This window comes from Trichechus manatus, unplaced genomic scaffold (assembly GCF_000243295.1).
Source record: "Trichechus manatus latirostris isolate Lorelei unplaced genomic scaffold, TriManLat1.0 scaffold00013, whole genome shotgun sequence".
Taxonomy (NCBI): Eukaryota; Metazoa; Chordata; class Mammalia; order Sirenia; family Trichechidae; genus Trichechus; species Trichechus manatus.
In genome coordinates this window covers 18026109-18044598 of record NW_004443949.1, presented here as the reverse complement: position 1 = coordinate 18044598, position 18490 = coordinate 18026109, and positions in this window count along the sequence as shown.

Below are 18490 nucleotides of genomic sequence, written 5' to 3'. Positions count from 1 at the left end.
TCATATCATTTTCCAAATGGTTGTATCATTTTGCATTCCCACCAGCAGTGCATAAGAGTTCCGATCTCCCCACAGCCCCTCCAACATTTGTTATTTCCAGTGTGAAAATCACTGTCTTTTTAATGATATACTCCATCCATACTTTCTGTACTGATTGTTTTGAATAATCTCCCTGTGCTGCTAGAGTTGCAATGAACTGATCAATAAACTGAGAGGCTCTTAATACACTCAGCTTGAGCATCCCAGATGGTTGTGGACAACCACTGTCTCCAGCTTTGCCGGTGGGATATTCTTCTAAAGGTCAGGGGCATAAAAGGAAACATGACTAGTAGAATAAACCTCTGAGAATAATTTCTGTCATACTAAAAAAGAAACTATTAATCCCAAGCTTTAGAACTTTCTAATTCTGCAGGCAACTGCAACTTTACTTCTCTCCTTTTATGTGACATTTTCTGCCCTCCACATTCAGTTTTCATGCCTCCAAGAACATAGTTTCTTCTGCCTGTTCTATGATTACATAATATCAACTAATCAGGCTTGTATACATTTTGGGATTTTAGGATTCCTTTAGGGTGGCACAATGATTAAGAGCTCAGCTGCTAACCAAAAGGTTTGAACCTACCAGCGGCCGTGTGGGAGAAAAGGCCGGTGATCTGCTTCCATAAAGATTACAGCCTAGGAAACCTGATGTGGCAGTTCTTCTCTGTCACATGGGGTCACGTTGAGTCGGAATTGACTCAACGGCACACAGCAACAGCAGCAACGTGATTCCTTTAACACATCTGGATTTCAAAATGGACAGTTCCGTTATAGTTAACAGAGCTCCAATTATTAGTTATGTAATAATTTTGATTGTTTTATAATAATCTCAAAAAATCATTCTTGCTGTCTTTCTCTATGTTTACAAATGCTCCTAAAACCAAGGAAGAATACTGGACTTTACTTTTTTGTTATCAGACGCTACAGCCTTCTGCTGAGTTTGCTAAGTTGAGCTGCTCTTTGATTTGTGAGCAAAGGTTTACAAGGCTAAAAAGGGGGAAATTGGTTCAGCATTTCAGGCACAATGAAACATTTCTTTTGTCACTTTATTTCCCTGCTGTATTAATTTGTGGTTATCCACTTTCTTCTCAGAGATCTCCAGGGAACCCCAAATTTGGCTCTCTAGGATCTGACACATGAACCCAAACATTTCTCCCAATAAATTACATCTTATGTGTAATAAAACAAAATTGGCTTCTTTAGGGTATAGAAGTGCTTCAGGCGTCCACTGGCCGCATTTCAGCCTGTTGCTTGCATACATCCTGATGGTGAGGATCTCTGTGGCCTATGCTGGTCTGGGAAGAGGAACGTTGGGTTTGCTCACTGGACAAACAATGCTGGAATGTTTTTTCCCTGTCCATTCACTAAACAATGTGCCATTCTGTACCTCATAAGCACTTAATTTATTCCAACTCTTTGGCCTGACCTGTAATCCCCCTCTCCTTACCCATCTGACCCATCTGTGTTTCATTTCCCACTCATCAGCATCCAGAGAGCTAGGCCCAGCTAACCCTGTTTGGAACCATTAGACAGAGATTGGCACTCTTCCCTCTTCCTGCGCCACATCCTCCGTTGGAAAAAAAATGACCATCAGATCAGAGAACAGAGCCTGCTTTGTCCCCTGCAATGGGGATCTGGAAGCATTTTCAATCATTTGCACTCTATACCCACTCAAACGCATTAATGTGATCAACACTGGGCCTGTTGTGGGCATTTTTTCCAGCAAATAGCTTGCTAACATTCCAGGCATGTACTTCCCTGAAAACAAGACTGAGACAGAGCCCCGAATATTCAATTGGAAAATCACCAAGAGCAAAAGCTTAGCTTGGCACGGCTGGTGTTGATTCTTAATAAGTGACTTCCTAAAGCTGAGGCATGGGGCTTACAGCGTCAATGACTTGTTTGAAAAATATTTTGTAGGTGCCTCATACCACTCTATTTCCTGTGGTATGCGTCATATTGTGAGCTATTCCAAGCCAGCCTGGTTAAGCACACTAACTTTTTTTTTTTCCTCTAAGATTGTGGTGTTTAACTAAAAATGTCTTTATACAAGATGAGCTCATAGCTATTAGTGCTGATGTAGTTTTAACTGCTTGGATACCAACTGCAGTTGGTTGAAAATGTGCTGAAAAAGGGTAACCCTGAGCAAAAACATCTCACCCCATCTAAAATGGCGGGTTGGCTGTTCCAGTGGCAGCATTTCTTCAGGGGGAAAAAGTTCCAGATTGAAGTACAATGCATACCTTTCACATTCATTAAAAAGACTTACTGTTCTTAGTATATTACTGAAGTCAAGGTGTTGAAGACATCTGGAACACTAGAATAAAGTTAACGCTTTTTATTGCTTCAAGTACTTTGTAAAACTTGCCAAAGGACAGAGCTAGGGTCCTGGGAGAAAACAAGTGTATCTTTTCAATAGAATTTTCAAAAGGGGGACAAAAAGAAATCCAAAGCCCTAAAAAATCCACCTCAGCGATTAAAATACATGTGGGTAGAATTTTTTTAAGGGTCGAATGAGATAATGTATATAAGAGACCTTGATCAGTGTTTAGAATTCTGGAGATGCAGAAGGCAACTAGGATTGTTGGCCTACTACGTGCCACACACAGCTTTTGGGTACTTCTACATACTAGATGAACTGTTCCTCACAACTGATAAGGTAGGTATTATTATTTTCATTTTGCAAACAAGGAAACAAAAAAAGTAATTCGGTAAACTCCCCAAGGTCACACAGTTGATAAATGATCAAAATTCAAAACTAGGTCAGTGTGTACACCAAGCCTGTGTCCTATCTCCTCCCTTGCTACTCACAGATAAAAATATTCTCATCTCTATTATGGTCATAAGGGTCTACTTCTTTAAACGATGTGTGTCTGCCCTGGCGTAAAAGGCTAGAACTGGAAATGATTATAAATCTGTGTCAGATTCGCCTTCCACCAGTGACTCAGGTACAGATACTCTCTAGTTTGGGGCCTTTACCCAGTGGGTGTCCAGTAGCTATTAAGTGATTAGACATTGTACATGCCATCTCTGAATGATTTGTGTTTCTACAATAGGGCCTTTTATAACAGAGAAGAGAGAGATTGATACTCTGGACACTGCCTGGGCTGTGTTTGCCTCTCGGGGCAAATAATTTTCCTTGGTGCCAGGAGCAGCACTGACGTAGCTGCTCTGCCCTTGTGTGGCCTGGGGCTTTGAGCTCCCAAGCAAGGTCCAGGATGAGGCAGGAATGCAGCAAGGTGGAGCCAAGGAAGCCAAACTGTTTATCAGGAGAAGAGGCATCCATGAATGTTTCTATCTCCAGGTCATGAGGCAGCAGGAGAATGACTGTAGGAAATGACCAAGACATTTTCTGGTCAGTGAGCTATTGGACAAACACACTGTACAGTATTGTAAACAAGAGGTGAAGGCTCTATTCACCTCCACATTTAGGAAGGCACATAATGAGGCTCTACCCAAGAAGTGCAAAAAGGGGGCTTTTGTGCTTGATATTATCTGTGAGTAAGTGTTTTGGCTCTGTCAAGCTTACAGGCTACAGAATTATACACGGGGGTATAAACTGCTAGTTGATCCTTTATACCTGATATTTAGTTCCTTGTATCAAGGGGATAACTTGTTTCTTGATTGAGATCTGCAAACTGGACACATTTATATTCACCATAAAGCTTTTAAAAAATATTTTTAAAAATTCTGTAACTTTTTCACTCCTTACGATTTTATAAGTATGCAAAAATATCAGTTCAAAATGTCTAGTTGAATGACGACTATGAGATTGGTTTATGTTCTCAAGCTAGAAGTAGTTCATATTTTCTGCCTGAGGCATTAGAAGAAAACTTCCTTCAAGTGAGTAAAAACAGTTTCCGTCATTATAGTGAAGCAGTCTGACTTCAGAAGTTTATCACCACCAAATTGTGACATTTGGGGATAAGCGTCTTTTTTTTTTTTTTTTTTTTTTTAACACTGAACCAAACCAAACTCACTGCCGTCGAGTCTACTCCAACTCACAGCGACCCTCTAGGACAGAGCAGAACTGTCCTGTAGGGTTTCCAAGGCTGTACGTCTTTAGGGAAGCAGCAGACTGCCACATCTTTCTCCCACAGAGCAGCTGGCGGGTTCGAACCCGCTCAACTTTTGGTTAGCAGCCCAGCACTTTAACCACTGAGTCACCAGGGCTCCTTTTACACTGAACACTCATGTATTATTTTTTCTTACATTTCTTGCAAGCTGATTTGCTCTCTCTTGTTAGAAAGAGAGACTTTCATCCTTAGCAAAGTAAGGGAAAGGGAACATGTAAGAAAACGTCAAAAGACTGAACGCGCATGATCCATCACAGTGTTTGCGTGTCCATTGGGAAATATTGGCAAGAGCACAGTGGAAGTCCTAAACTCGTGACGTTGGGGCTGACTTGAGTTTTCCCTAAGCCAGCTCCATAACGGGCTTTCATGTTTACCATGGACATAAATTGACTGCAGCTCTTTAGAGAGGACTACGGTTGAAAGAAGTGAATAGAACACCGGGATTTTCTCTTAAGATTACGCGTGTACCCCTTCAAGTAAAGCTGCGTGCAACTTTCCTTCCCAGGGCTGTGCACACAAAATTTCAGGAAACAGCAGGTCTTAATTAGGCTTCCAGTTTATAGTTTCACCTGAAAAAATACATTTAAGAAAAAATCATATCTGTTTGGCTGTCGAGATTTTTCGAGTCAATAAATTCTTGCTAATTAATCACGTTAACGGTGCTCCTTAAAAGTTGAAACAGAATCAGAAAACAAACCAAATTCCCCATAAATATCCAACATAAAGGCCTATTCACATGCATTTTCAGTTTCTAAGAAGAATTTTACAGGTGTTTTTTTTCTCCTGACAGGACACACAAGCACGTACACGGTGTGTCACTATCTGTAGCTTTATTACAATATCCGCAGAAGAAAATAATTCTAGGGGCAAATTTTAATACTTCAGAATGATGTCATTGTGTGTAAGCACTTTACTGCTTCGTGCCCAAGTGCGCGAGTGTTCGAAGAGAATAGAGCCGGGAAAACCTCAGCAACAGAGTGTCACCTCATCTCAGAGCCCCTGGAGGAAGAAAATTAACAATGTAGGGGTGAGGAGAAGAAGCTAGACTAAGAAAGCAGAAGCTAAGGAGACAAAAGGGACTTCGTCCTGTGTGACCATCATTGTATTAGTCAAAAGGGCAGTCATCCTTGGTACAAACTTGCTAATATTCTGCTCTATGCTCTGGTCTGTTACGACGCATGCTGTACAAAAGCAGGATTGCTTAAATCCCCTTTGGAAACATAAACAAGTAGATCTAAAATCCCACTTCTTTCTGAGCTATACTTCCGAAGAATAGCGCCACTGTTGCTGATTAAAAAAATAACTTTTCAAACTCATAAACCTTAAGCTTCCCAAATGCCTTTCCTGTGTGTTTATCAAGATGCTGTATTTGAGTGTGATTGTGTTGTAATTAAGTCCCTGGGTGGTACAAATGGTTTGTGTTTAGCTGCTAGTGGAAAGGTTGGTGGTTGGAACCACACAGTGGTACCACAGAAGAAAGGCCTTGTGATCTGCTTCTGTAAAGATTACAGCCGAGAAAACCTTATGGAGCAGTTCTACTCTGTAACACATGGGGTCGCCATGAGTCAGAATTGACCTGATGGCAATTGGTTTTGTTTTGGTTTTTTTGGTGTTGTAGTTTAATACCTTATTTGTTATTATCTGTATGTAGCAGTTCGCATTTCTAAAAGAGGATTTCTAAATACAGCTGATCTTTTAGAGGGAGGGCAGGTCAGTTACTATTTTTGATAAGTAATGAGTTTTAAATCAGTGAAATGGGAGAATTCCACTTTAAGATGAATAGATTTTAATTTCTATTATAGCTTTTATATACTATTTTTATGAGGAGATCAACTTCCTTTTATCTATATCTACATCTACATCATCTATATCATCTACATCATCTAGAAAAAGGTCTAAGAATTTCTTCTGTCACCCTCTTTGTCATGGATTGAACTGTTTCCCCAAAAAATATGTGTATCTATTTGGCTAGGCCATGATTCCCAGTACTGTGTGATTGTCCACCATTTTGTCGTCTGACATGATTTTCCTATGTGTTGTAAATCCTATCTCCATGATGTTAATGCGGCAGGATTAGAGGCGGTTACGTTAATGAGGCAGGACTCAATCTACAAGATTAGACTGTGTCTTAAGCCAGCCTTTTTTGAGATATAAAAGAGAATGGAGCAGAGACACATGGGGGACCTCATACCACCAAGAAAGCTGCACCGGGAGCAGAGCACGTCCTTTGGACCTGAGGTTCCTGTGCTGAGAAGCTCCTAGTGCAGGGAAAGATTGATGACAAGGACTTTTCTCCAGAGCTGACAGAGAGAGAAAGGCTTCCCCTGAAGCTGACGCCCTGAATTTGGACTTCTCCTAGACTGTGAGAGAATAAACCTCTCTTTGTTAAAACCATCCACTTGTGATATTTCTGTTATAGCAGCACTAGATGACCAAGACACTCTTCAACCATAAGTAGTTGATCATGGCAGAAACATGGCATTTTGCAAGAGTCAGAAATTTTTGCAGTACAGATTTGAGCTGGTTTTATGCTATATGGACAAATAGAAAAATAACATTAATTTTATTTCAAAACCTTGTCTTTGGATTTCTATAATGAAGCTTAGTTCTTCTTTGATGGGAAACTTTTGGCTTATTTTTACTTCCTGCCTCCTTTCTTAGCATTTAGCTTGTATTCTAAGCTCTTCGTTGCCAGCATTTGAGGAAGACTAGGTAAAAAGTGCAGTCTCTGGGTGGTTAACGTGATTGGCTGCTAAAGTTTAGAGATTTGAATTCACTCAGAGGCATCTCAGAAGAAAGTCCTGGAAATCTACTTCTGGAAAATCAGCCATTGAAAACTCTATGGAGCACGGTTCTACGCTGACATACATGGGGTCACCATGAGCTGAAATTGACTTGACGGCTACCAGTGCTGGTACTAGGTAAAAAGCAGCATGCTACACTGAGTACTTGGCTTGGTCCCAGCTAAGCCTCTAATTGACTGCTTAACGTTGGATAAAAAATTTCACTTGCTGAGGATTTTGCTTTGTTCACCTAAAAATTAAGGGGATTGAATCATTGATTCATACAACAAACTTTTAGTGAGTGTCAATTATAGGCAAGACACTGGGGTAGATGGTGGTGATACAAACACACAGAATGGAGTCTCTGGCTCCTAGAGTCTTGTAAGACTCTTGTAAGTCTTGTATGCATACATGTGTAAGGAATTGTAAGCAGGATAATACCTGCAGATATGTTTCTTTTTATTGATGAGCAGGTTCACTACTCTGTTATTTACCATATGAAAAGAAGGAAAATATGTAAAGAAGCTCACAACAGTTTCAGATAAATAGACAACAGTTAAGAGAGACAGAGAAAGAGAGTAGAAGAAAATTTCCTTTGTTCTTCCCCTCTTTTTGTTGAAACTCAAAGTGAGGAATGAGGTAGAATTAAAAGAATAAGTTAGTTGTGAAAGCAAAACCAGAATGGGCTTGCATCATACTTCTGGTTTGGGATGCTGGATGAGATAGCCTGGCAAACTGTTCTTTGCTGACAAGGAACAGTCACAAGTGTAGAAATAGTGGCTTGATATGAGAGAGAGAGAGCTAGATGGAGAGACTCCTTTCCTTTCTTCAGTTCCCTAGCACCTGTGGATCACACTGAAGACATCCAGGATTTCCCACATGTCCCTCAGTGGTACTGAAGTGCTGAGAGTCAGCAGTCCTGCTATAAGGCTGCAGAAATAAGGGGAGACAGGAGCCCTTTGAAGATGTTGCAGAGAGCAGCATTGGCCAGCATCAGGTAGAGTCCAAGCCTGAGACTCAGAAGATGAGAAGGGCAAGGAGAAACGAGGCCGGGCTTAGGTGCAGAACTCATGGCTGGACTGAAAGAAGAAACTAGTGTTATACCAGCTGTAGAACTTCAGAAGCAGATGCAGAAAGGATAGAGGCCAATATGGAGGCAGGTGAAATGAGGTTACTTCAGCCAAGGGCTAGTAGAGCCAGTAGAGAAACACAGAGCTGGTATAACACCAGGGGTCCCTGCCATGATGCCATAAGGTTACATAAGCTTCCCCTTGTCCCCACCTGTTATCTTGTGATGGACAATCTGTGACTCAGATGCAATAGTCCTAATGGAGAGTTTCAATTTTACTTTGAATCTTTGCCAAAAATGGGCTGAATTAACCGGTAATGTTTTAAACTGATAGAGACTGAGTAACTCTGCATTGGCAGATTGAGGTCGTCTCCCACCACCAAGTCCATTACTGTGGGGCTCAGAACAAGATGAGATCCCATGTGGATAATACATACTTTTTAAAGCACAATTATATTGTAATGTATATGGTACAGATGTGCCCCTTTTATGGCAGCATAGTAATAATAGCTTAACTTTTATGATGTTTTCTGGTTTTCAAGCATTCTCCCATCCATTATTTTATTTGCTCCCCTCACTAAGTATGAGAGGTTGGCAGAGTAAGCAGGATTACCTCTGTTTTAAAGGTGAGAAATATGAAGCTCAGTGAGGTTGGCTTGTGCAATGTCGCTGAGCCGCAGGCAGACCCTTCACCTATAAAATGGTGACAATAATACACACCTGACCAAGGTTCATGATTTTTTTTGTGAGGATTGACAAGGAATGGAGGGAAACACCTAGAGAGATCTGATTTACTGTAACCCTATAACATCTGTCATGGATTGAATTATGTCCCTCCAAAAATGTGTGTATCAGTTTGGCTAGGCCATGATTCCTGGTATTGTGTGATTTTCCTATATGTTGTAAATCCTGCCTCTATGATGTTAATGAGGGAGGATGAGTGGCAGTTGTGTTAGTAAGGTAGGACTCAATCTACAAGATTGGATTGTGTCCTGAGGCAATCTCTTGAGATATAAACGAGAGAAGTGAGCAGAGAGACACAGGGACCTCATACCAAGAAAGAAGTGCCAGGAGCAGAGCGCGTCCTTTGGACCCGGAGTCCCTGTGTGGAGAAGCTCCTAGTCCAGTGGAATGCCGATGAGAAAGCCAACAGAGAGAGAAAGGCTTCCCCTGGAGCTAACGCCCTGAATTTGGACTTTTAGCCTACTTTACTGTGAAGAAATAAATTTCTCTTTGCTGAAGCCATCCACTTGTGGTATTTCTGTTGTAGCAGCACTAGATGACTAAGACAACATCTAAAAGCAAAAGAATCAAGATGATACTATAATTCAAATGAACAGGTGCACATAAATGTTGTCAGATTGCAGATAAATGTTTTACCTAGTGGTAGATTCCTATAAATGCTTTAGTAAATCCAATTCATATATGAAATGCACTGGCAAAGCTCATGTTGAATGAAACAGTGGAGTACTGCAAGGGAGTTCAAGGAGTGGATCTTTTTTTTGTATGATGTTGTAAAAAGAGCTCTGTACAAATCTCAGAACACCTGATTCAAGTTTTAGCTCCAACCTTGAAAGACTGTAAGTTTGATTGGCATTAGCTGCCATCAAGTTAGCCCTTGACTCTTGGTGACCCCATGCACAATGAAACGAAACCTTGTCTGCCCAATCCTGCGCTATCCCCATGATCAATTGCAGATCAGACTGTTGTGATCCATAGGGTTTTTATTAGCTGATTTTCAGAAGAAGATCTCCAGGTCTTTCTTCCTAGTCCATCTTAGTCTGAAAGCTCCACTGAAACCTGTTCAGCATCATTGCAACACACAAGCCTCCACTGGCAGACAGGGAGTGGCTACACATGAGGTTCACTGGCTGGGAATCAAACCCGGTCTCCCGCATGGAAGGCGAGAATTCTACCACTGAAGCACTAAAATAAAATAAAAAAAACAAACCAGACTCGTTGCCGTGGAGTCAACTGTGACTCATAGCAACCCTATGGAACAGAAGAGAACTGCCCTATAGGGTTTCCAAGGATCAGCTTGTGAATTCAAATTGTCATCTTTTTGGTTGGCAGCCGAACACTTAACCACTGTGCCAGCATATACTAAATACTTTTTTTTTCCTGTCATATTTTGCAACTTCCTTAACTCTATGAAAGATATGCTAATTGTACACTTTTTAAAAATAAATTTATACTCACAATTTCTGAAGAATAATAGACTCATTGGCAGAAGGTCCCAGCCTCCCTCTGGACACTCATGTTCCCTTAAGTCTTCTTGTGATTCATGGAATGAAGTGGTGTTCTCTCCTAGGCCAACATGGCCCTCTGTGATGTAGTCCCTGCTGACTTCTCCAATTTGATTTCATGTGCCTTCCCCTTCACTCATTACACTCCAGTTACAGAAAACCTCTCTCAGCAACTCACATTCCTGAGTAAGGTCTGTGCACATCTTCTTTACTCTGCAGGAAGGCTCTTCTCAGATTTTTGGTTCCTTCCTGTCCATTACGGTCCTGGATCAACACCTCCTCCTCAGTGAGATCTACTTTAGCTATTCCACTGAAATACTCCCTTCTGTGTTATTCTCTATTTTAGCACACTATTCTTCTTTTCGTTGTACTTTGTATTTTATAATTATTTGTTTGACTGGCTATTTATTGTCTGTCACCCACTGGACTTTAGGCGGGCTGGGACTTTGTTTCACTCACTGTTGCACAGCTAGTAACTATCTGGACATAGTATATAACTGTCAAATGAATGGATAAATGAATGAACTGGGTGTATAAAGTTCTTAGCCAAATGTATGGGACATACAATGCTCAAGCCTTTTTCATGTCGAGTCGATTCCAACTCATAGCGACGCGATAGCACAGAGTAGAACTGCCCCATAGAGTTTCCAAGGAGCAGCTGGTGGATTTGAACTGCTGACCTTTTGGTTAGCAGCCAAGCTCTTAACCACTGTGCCACCAGGTTAGTAAAAATTGGTTATTTTCATTATCATCTGCTTGATGGCCTCAAAATCATAACTGCTAAATGTGCATATATATATGTAAAATAAAAAGAATAGTGATAGGTTTTGGCATTTTCTACATGATTTTCTTATATATTTTTAGTAGAAATACAACCAGAATGTTCCTTAGAAGTGAGGGTGGCGAGATTTCAGCTTACTTACTTTGCATGTCATCAGGAAAAACCAATCACTAGAAAAGGAAATCATGTTTTGTATAGTAGAATGTCAGCCAAAGTGACGGAAACCCTCAATAAGATGGATTAACATAATAGCCACAACCAATTAACTCAAACATATCAATGATCGTGAAGATGACACAGGACAAAGCAACATTCAGTTCTGTTATACCTAAGGTTGCCATGAGTCAGAGTTGATGGCAACTAACAATATAGTACACATATGTATACACACACACACACACACATAAACCCATTGCTGTTGAGTCGATTCCGACTCATAGCAACCCTGTAGGACAGAGTAGAAATGCCCCATAGGGTGTCCAAGGAGCAGGTGGTGGATTGGAACTGCTGACCTTTTGGTTAGCAGCCAAGCTCTTAACCACTGCACCACTAGGGCACCATATATATTGTATATATATTATATATATATTCTTAGGCTGATTCAAATTATTCATGCTTTAAATTGTAAATCCCAAAATAAAAATGCAAATGAACAAACTTATAAAAAGATGTTTAAACTAACAGGTTAGTAAATAAAAGGAAATGGAAACAATGAGACATGATTTTTCAACCATAGATTGGGAAAGAGAGAAAAAGTTGAGATTACTCTATGTTGGCAAGCATATGGAAAAACGGATCCTCATACAGATGTTTCTGAAGGACAATGAGGCAATACATAACAAAATTTAAAATGTGCATAGTTGGTGTTCAGCATTCCAATTCCAGGAAATTCTACTAAGGGGAAAAAAAAAACTAGACAAGAACAAAACAATTGGCATGTAAGAATGTTTAATGCAGCATTTATTACAATATAGAAAATTTGGGACTTCCTCTGTTATATATGAATAATTATTATGCATAAAATTTGGGAATAATTTTATTGTAAATAATGCTGTATTTATAACTGCTGGCAGAGATATAAATTGATACAAGAAGCTTGGCAACAATTTGACATTGTCTGAAGCTGAATGTGAACATGTCACATGACACAGAAATTCCAATCTTTCAGTATGAATCTTAAAGCAACTTGCACATGAGCCCAAAGAGGCGTATACATGACTGTTCTTAGCAACATTTTCATAATGGCCAAACACTTGGACATGTAGCACTTTCAGTATTATTTAAAGTATTTTACATTTTCTTCTTACACTCAATATAGTATTCAAAAGTATGTTTAATTTCTAAATACTTGGTTGATTTTAAATGATCCTTTTTTTTCTTTTTATCTTAATTTTATTCTGATTAGAGAAAACTATTTGTATAATACCTATTCTTAGGTGATTGTTGACATTACCTTTATGACCTGTCAGGTGGTCAGTTTCCAAACACATTCTATGTGTGCTAGATAAGAATGTTTATTCTTAATTTGTTGGGTACAGAGTTCTATAGACATTTATTAGATCAAGCTTATTGTATTTCTCAAATATTTTAAATATGCATCATTTAGAAATTCATTTATCTACGAGTAACAGTCTTTTCCTCCTTCCCTTGCTTAAAAAAAAAATTCTGTCTCTCTCTCTCTCTCTCACACACACACACACACACACACACACACACGAGTTGGGGTTAGGTAGTCTAGGACAAACGTGGCAACTCGACAATCGTATCAAAGATCTAGGCTTACTCTCTCTTTCTGCACCACCATCCTAGCACCGTGTTGTCCATCTTCTAAGACACCTCATAATTCAAGTTGTCTGGTAGAGTTCTAAAGATCATGTCTGCATTCCAATCAGTAAGAGAGAGTAGATGCATTTTGCTTATATTCCATTTCCACCCAAGGATGTATACAAGGCTGGGAAATTTCAAGTTTTAATTGGGTACCTTGCCACTTGGGATAAAATTGGCATTAAATTAGTAAGAAGGGGAGAATTAAAGACTTGATATTGTTTGCATAGACAACAAGCAATCTCATTAAATTTTCATTGGTTTGGTTTATCAGTTACTGAGGAGGTCATGTTAAAATTTTCCACTGTAAAGGTAGATTTGTTCATTCTCTCTTCTAGTTAATTTTTGTTTTATCTTTAAAATACCAGTTGCCATGAGTCAGTTCCTACTCATGGTAATCCCGTGCATATCAGAGTAGAACTGTGCTCTATAAGGTTTTCAATGCCTGATTTTTTGGGAAGTAGATCACCAGGACTTTCTTCAGAGGTGCCTCTGGGTGGAAGCAAACCTCTAACCCTTCACTTAGCAGCTGAGTGCATTAATCATTTGCACCACTCAGGGATTCCTTTATACCTTTAGAGGCTATTTGTTATGTGCCTCTGATTTAAGAATTGTTACATTCTCAGATTATGATTAATAATGATTTTTTACCTCAAATTTGATTTTGTCTGATAGTTGTAATACCTATCACACTTTTAATTATGGTTAGGATTTTCCTGGCATAGCTTTTAAAAAAAAAAAAAAACAAAACACAAAAAAACTTTACATTTAATGGGTTAGTCCTTTTTTTAAAAAAAATCTAACCTCCTTTTACTGAAGAGTTTAGCCTATTAATATTTTCCCTGATTACTGATATATTTGAGTAGTGCTACCAACTTATTTATCATTCTATTTTACTCTCTTTGTTGATTTAAAGTCATATATATTATACTGTATTTTTTAGTAGTTATGCTTACAATTTTAATGTAAACTTTAACTAAAACTAAACTAAATCAATACTATATTTTCCCAAACAAAACAAATCTTCAGAATTATCTAACTTCAATTTCACATGACAATATCTTCCAGTATTTTACTTCAACCTTGTTTTTGTACCCAATATGCATTATTATATTATTATTATTATTAAAATCAACATTTAGTTTAGATTCTTGATTGATTTTATTGATTTTATTGTTCATTGATTCTTCTAGCACCTCACACCTCTTTTCTATGAACAATTTCTTCTTCCAGAAGTACATCCGTTAGATTCTTTACATTCCCTGTTTTAGGGATGGAACTGTCTTTATTTCACCCCTTTTCGTGACTGATAGTGTAGCTGGTAATAAAAATCTAGATTGACTGTTATTTTTTCTCAGCATTTTGAAAATATTATTCAGCAGTCCTTTGGTTTTCATTTTTGCTATTAAAAAGTATCGTTTTAGTCAACTATTGCTTCTTTCTGTGTGTATGTGTGTGTGTGTTTGCTGGCTGCTTTCAATCTCTTCTCATTGTGTTTTGTGTTCTGCAGTTTGCACCACAGTGTGTCTATGAGTGGATTTCTTTTTATTTTCCTTGTTTTGATTTAATTGTGACTCATAAAGCTGACAATTTATACCTTTCAGAAATTCTGGATAATTTTGTCAGTATTTCTTCAAATATTGCCCTTTGTCACTTTTTTTTTTAATGATATATTAGGCTTTCGCATTATACCCTTCATGTGGCTTAAGTTCTCTTTTACATTGTCTATCTTTTTTCATTCTGATACTGAAAGTTACGTAGTTTCTTCAGATACACCTTCAAGTTCATTTATTCTCTATTTACGTGATCTGTTTTTAGCCCGTTAAATGCATTTTAAGCTAAATGATAATATTTTCCTTTCTAGAAGTCTGTTTGATTCTGTTTCAAATAATCCTGATGATTTTTAATAATATATTTTAACTTTGCTCCAATTTTGAGCTTACTGTTTTATTTCTCCAAACATTATAAACATATACTCAATACTGGAATTCAGATATCCTGTAACTGATACTTCTAATATCTAATGTTGTAACTGGATAGGGCCTAATTTTGTTTTTGATGGTTTTTGCTTACTTTCTCTTAAGTTGGCTTGATTGGGCTTGTGTTTGTAATTGTGGATTGTGAGCTCATCTTTCTCTCACTCTATGCTTGGCAGTTACTTGAGGCTTAGGTGGAGATTGTATATCTCTTTCTAGAGAGTTCTTATGTTCTTTCCTAGGTATCCTTAAATTTGAGTACAATTTTAAGCTTATTTCTAACCTGAAGTTTCCCAGACAATGCAAGTTGTATACATCTGAATCCAAAGTCTGTGTGAGAACAGATGTCTCAGAGTTTTCTGTTATTTTTTTTGTTTTCCTCACCCAGATTTCAGCTGGGACCATGATTTTACCTTATTAAAAGGTAAAATCTACTTTTAAATGGAATTTTCTAACCTACCCTGTTACTGATAATGTAGCTCTTCAGATCCTGACTTTATGCAGAGGAGGTTCTTACTACCAAATTCCATACGTTATAGGGCAAAGATAATATCTTCTATACTTCACTTTATCTTAAAACCTAAACCTCTAGTGCTCAAAGATTTCCAAAATCTTTAAAGCCCACTAGACTTTCAGCCTCAGTTTGCTTCCCTAGTTTCTTCCTGTTTTCTAAACTGGAGCCCGTGAATATCTTCTATACTATTTTATCAGATGTGCCATACATTTTAAAGGATCTACACTAACACTCCTGTTTCATAGGATTAGTGTGAAATAAATGAAATGATCCACATAGAGTATTTAGCTCCCTGCCTGAAATACATGCAGATCTAGAGGCTTGGGTGTTAAAACTATTGAACTGATAGGGAGAAAAGGCATTTGGAAAGTCCTATTAGTGACAATAAATTGTCTAAGATTTCTGTTTTTTCTCTAAAAAAACAGCTTACACTATTCCGCAGATTGGGTGCACAATAAACATTTGATTTTGCTGATAATTTAGATGAGAATATCTCCTTGTTTTTTTCTGTATGTACAGGGCAGAAGTAGCTATAAATAGGTGTGTAGAAATATCAGGTTAAGAGTTTTATTTCCTGATAGCCTATGGACTTAGGGAACTTGGAGAAGAAGAGACTTACACAAACAATGGGAATACTTCCTTGTCTCTTTTATTTTCAATCTAATTTTCTTTCCATTGAAAGCAGCTGTGTTTTTCTCATTTTGACAATTCAGAAATCAGGATAACTCATTCTTCATAAATGCTTTAGAATGTGCTGGCAGAAGCTGCTTCTGACAGTAAGCTGCTAAATGTTCAATGGTGCCTGATTACACAGAAGGTGAAAAAGACCAATGTGATTCTTTCCTTCTCTCGAAAACTGCCCCTTGTCTTATTACAAAACTGGTAATTCTTCCAGAAACCAGAGATTATCTAAATAAGCTAGGGCAGAAGCAGCATTATGTAACAAGGGCATTCTTTTTATGGTTTCTAACTTGAGATTTTTTTAAAATGCCTAACAGCTTAGCATGTATATCATATTCAACAATATCCTTAAGAAACTGCCTGGATTAAAAAGAATAAAAGCACCTGAAATGGGGACTCCTTTACAAAACCCAGGCTATTATATAGAATATTCAATGAAAAGAACTATAAATAACAATGATTACACATTATTAGTCACCTTTGTCCTCATTTTCATGTCCCCGAAGGTCTCCTACAGTTAGGACTCAGATCCACATGATCTAAAGAATGTCATTTCCTAAAACATTCTATTTGACTGCCATGTTTTTCTCTTGCAAGTTATTACTCTAGTTTTGGGATATCTTCTCAGGGTTTCACTTGTCTATTTCCTTGTCAGCCCTTTAAGAGTAAGAACTCAGAGTCAATCAGAAAGGTGTTTTCATTTTTTTCTCAGATAGTATTTTATCCCCTCTGGTGGGACAGTTTTTCACCTTACTATGGAGAAAAGCCTATTGACCTATAGTAACTAGAGGTCACTGATGTCTGACCCTGGGTCTCTGTCTTTCTGACCCTGCTTGGGTGTCATGGGCAAGCCTTTTCACACCCTAGCTGCCATTCATGGTACCCATTTCACATCTAAGCGGATGGAAGCCTGTAGGCCTTGGAATTTCTGGTAGAGTTCCAATTACAAGAAATTGATCACTTTGTATGTAAGTAAATGCTGTTTCTCTCTTTAGGTGCCGTTGAGTCAATTCCAATTCATAGCTACCCTATGGGACAGAGTAGAACTGTCTTTATAGGGTTTCCTAAGCTGTAATCTTCATAGGAGCAGATTGTCAAGTCTTTTCTTCTGTGGAGCCACTGAGAGGGTTCTAACTGCCAACCTTTCAGTTAAAAGCTGATATCTTAACCATTGTGCCACCAGGCTCCTTATGTAAGTAAAAAAACCCAAAACAAACTCATTGTCATTGAGTCAATTCCAACTCGTAGCGACCCTATAGGACAGAGTAGAACTGCCCCATAGGATTTCCAAGGAGCGCCTGGTGGATTCGAACTGTCGACCTTTTGGTTAGCAGCCGTAGCTCTTAACTATTATGCCACCAGGGTTTCTAACTAGGATTTAATTTTTATAGTGTGGCAAAACCATCATACAAACAAATTCACAAATCTTGACTTCGTATCTGATTCGTGTTTCAGAAAACGTGCACCATAAAAGAAAGAACACTAAAACTCCCAGGTTGAGGTTGAGACACGTGTGGGCCCTCAGTAGGTAAAATGATCACCTCCTCCTTCAAACTGATATTCTATAAATATTTATTTAATGCTTATTTGGGGTGTTAAAAGAAACTGGTTTTCAATTCATGAAAATAATATACAATAAAGAGCTTTCTACAGGTATTCTAGAACATATGTGAAATGATATACACACAAGGATATTAATTGAGGCATCAGTTATAATAGCCAAAGTTTATCAACATTTGAAATCTCCATCAGTAAGTGTTTGCATAATAATTGATTCAACTACACAGTGGTATACCATGTGAGCCATTAAAAACTATACAATTCTATATTCTTGGTTTGGAAAGAACTCCAGGGTGCAGTAAGTGAAAAAAAAAAAGAGATGTAGAACAACATATATAACATGTTAAAGTTTACGTGAAAAAGATATTTCTGTGGATAACTTTAGAAATGCGTGGAATATTTCTTGAAGTTTATTCAAGAAACTAGAACCTAGTTGTCTTTGAGGAGCAGGATGGTAGCGGAGGGAAGAGGGAGAAGGGGAAACTTCTCACTGTATACATATAGTGTCTCCATCTTACGTGCATGGATCCTGTTTAATACTCACAAATCTTATAAGTACAGAAAGCAAAGTAAGGAATTGATCACACATTCTTGTTACGTGTCATTTCCCATATCATACAACTTCTTGGGAGGCATTATAGCCTATTTAAAATGTAGGTAATCTAATAAATAACCCTTTTCTAGTAAAATGCACTCTATTTCTGTTATTAGCGCTCAGTAGAAATTGGAGACTTCTACTTCGTATGACTTCTAACTTCGTATGACTTTAACTTCATATGCCTTCAGAGAGTGTGATGTTCTTTAAAGAAGGCACATTGGTAATGACATCTAAAAAAAATCTATTTCCACTTAAAGTACTTTCTGTTTCTCCAGCTATTCCGGAAGTTGAATGAGGAAACCTGAATTTACTGACACCATTATTTCTGATTTATTCCAGTAAA